We start from the raw sequence: 1,957 nt of genomic DNA, 5'->3' as shown, positions 1-1,957 counted from the left end.
GCAGTTACAATAAAAAAAAAAGTACTTACAAAAATAATAAAAAAAAATTGAAATTATGTAAATTATACAAAATGCATTTAACACATAAAACTATTTTAACAAAATAAATAACATTATTATTATATAATTGTGTGTAAATAAAAAAAAAAAAAATGTTTAGTACAATTTTTAAAATATTGATCACTCTCTTTTTTATATGGACATGGCTTTATAAAAACAAAGTACAAATATTAATCTTACTGTTTATTTTATATATATCTTTCATGCCTAACAATTTGAAAAAAATAAACATATACCGTAGTTTTACACATTTATATACTTATTGCTAAAAAAATTTTTTATCAATTTTTTTTAATTATTAGGATCGCATAGAAAATGTATTAAACTCAAAATACATTCGATTATTGGCTCAATATGATATCTCGCCAAGTGAAAGGTGTAATCATTCTTATGTGGCAGATTATAATAGTAGCAAAACATGTGAACGTAATAATAATAAAAAAAATGTAAAACATATAGGGAAAAACAAAATTTTTCAAAATGAAAAGTATAATACCAACAAGTTATTTTATTTATTATATAGGAAGCAAGAATTAGTTAAAATATTAGCTAACCGAAAAGAACCCAAAAAAACGTTCATACTAAAAAAAAAATACAATATAATCAAAACGAATTTACTACAAATATATGACGTTATTAAAAATGTCATATCAAATGAAGAATATTTACAAATGTTAAATAAAAAATGTGAATTGTTAAAAAGTAGAAGCTTAGATGATAATGACCATACTGCAATATGCTACAACTCAATGTTATACTTAGTGCACAAACACTTCTTACTTACCAACAGTAAAGAATATTTTAAAAGGCTGTTTTTACCGTTACAACAACATAATCCCCAACAATCCAAATTTAAACAAAGAAAATCGAAATCGAAACATTTAAGTCTATTTAAATGCTGTAATACAACAGATAATCAATTTAAGACTAAGTTACCTAAACAAATGACAAAAAACGAGATTTATTTTAACGTAAAAATGCCATATATAAAAGGTTATAATTTATTTAGTTCTTCATTCATTAATGCATTATTATTATATATAATTATTATTTTAGCTACATCTTTGGGGTTATTTTTTTTCGTATTCACATTATGGGTATGGTTACTATTAAAATGTATGCACCGTATATAACAAAATAATAAATATATATAATCTCTAAACCGAATTGTACAAAAATCACACATAACTGCCAAACAGAAAATATTTCATTAAATAATATGTACAATAAACAAAACTTAACACAGTAATAAATATATGTATGTCATACTAATTTTAATATTGTTTATATTAACAAGTTTTTTTTGGATGCTGCAAACAAGAATAAGTTAAACATATTTAACTTTTTAAACGTATCAAATATTCAAACAAATAGCTACTTAGTTATTGTATACCACAACAAATAAAAAATAAAATAAAAAACTAACAGAATAATAATCACCTTACATAAATACAATCCAAGTTTGCTAATACAATAACAAACACTATATTTCTTTTATTTTTAAAAAATAATGCTAATTTATAAAAAAAAAAAATTCTTAAAATAATTATAACAAAAGTAAGTTACCTACATAGTACAAACATTTTCTAGTACATTCCTAATCATATATAAAATTCCTTTCTCCATGCTAATACTACTATTATCAAAATGTTTAGTTTTAAATTATTTTTTCATTGTTTTTTAATCATAAAATGCTTTTTTTTTTGTTAATTATTGTTTTGGTAAATATATTTTTGTTCTATAACATATTACGTCATTATTTCGAAATCTTAAAATATATATATATTTCTTCTACTGTTTATTAATAAACTTATATTTTAATAAGTTAAAATATAAGTAAAAAACAAAAAAAAAAAAACATGTATTAAATTTACTTGTAACGCAAAAAAAAAAAAAA

At 20.5% G+C, this 1,957-nt stretch overlaps 1 long non-coding RNA gene across 1 annotated transcript; it reads left to right on the top strand.

The window, feature by feature from the left end:
• Positions 1-79: 79 nt before the first annotated feature.
• On the top strand, positions 80-1,612 carry LOC111529110. Its single transcript, XR_003308076.1, has 2 exons — positions 80-221; positions 363-1,612. It is a non-coding gene; the product is annotated as an uncharacterized LOC111529110 (long non-coding RNA).
• The last annotated feature ends 345 nt before the right edge of the window (positions 1,613-1,957 follow it).

This window comes from Piliocolobus tephrosceles, unplaced genomic scaffold, assembly GCF_002776525.5.
Source record: "Piliocolobus tephrosceles isolate RC106 unplaced genomic scaffold, ASM277652v3 unscaffolded_27634, whole genome shotgun sequence".
Classification (NCBI taxonomy): Eukaryota; Metazoa; Chordata; class Mammalia; order Primates; family Cercopithecidae; genus Piliocolobus; species Piliocolobus tephrosceles.
Note: the sequence above shows the minus strand (reverse complement) of the source record. Positions and strands in the feature narration are given on the sequence as shown.